The following is a 310-nucleotide window of genomic DNA, read 5'->3' as shown; positions in this document are numbered from 1 at the left end:
AGAGAAAGTGAGAGCGTGAGAAGACAGAGAGACAGATAAAGAAGAAAGTGGGAGAGAGAAAGAAGAGAGAGAGAGATAAATGAGAGAGAGAAGAAAGAGAGAGGGAGAGACCGAAGAAAGGGAGATAGAGAGACCGAAGAAAGGGAGATAGAGAGAGAGAGAAACAAGGAGAGAGAGTGAAGAAATAGAGATAGAGAAGAAAGAGAGAGAGAGACAGACACAGAGAGAGAAAGAGAGAGAAGAGAAAGGGAGAGAGAGAAGGAAGACAGAGAGAGAGCGAAGACAGACAGAGAGAGAGCGAAGACAGACA

The 310-nt window shown here is 44.8% G+C and overlaps 1 protein-coding gene across 1 annotated transcript in view; it reads left to right on the top strand.

Moving 5' to 3' along the window:
• Window positions 1-310, top strand: part of LOC125481165 (E3 ubiquitin-protein ligase BRE1A-like) — a gene marked incomplete at both ends in the record, with an annotated part of 14,134 nt that overhangs the window by 13,407 nt on the left and 417 nt on the right. The gene's annotated exons all lie outside the window — the stretch shown is intronic.

This window comes from Rhincodon typus, unplaced genomic scaffold (assembly GCF_021869965.1).
Source record: "Rhincodon typus isolate 14 unplaced genomic scaffold, sRhiTyp1.1 hic_rhity00001074, whole genome shotgun sequence".
Taxonomy (NCBI): Eukaryota; Metazoa; Chordata; class Chondrichthyes; order Orectolobiformes; family Rhincodontidae; genus Rhincodon; species Rhincodon typus.
Note: the sequence above shows the minus strand (reverse complement) of the source record. Positions and strands in the feature narration are given on the sequence as shown.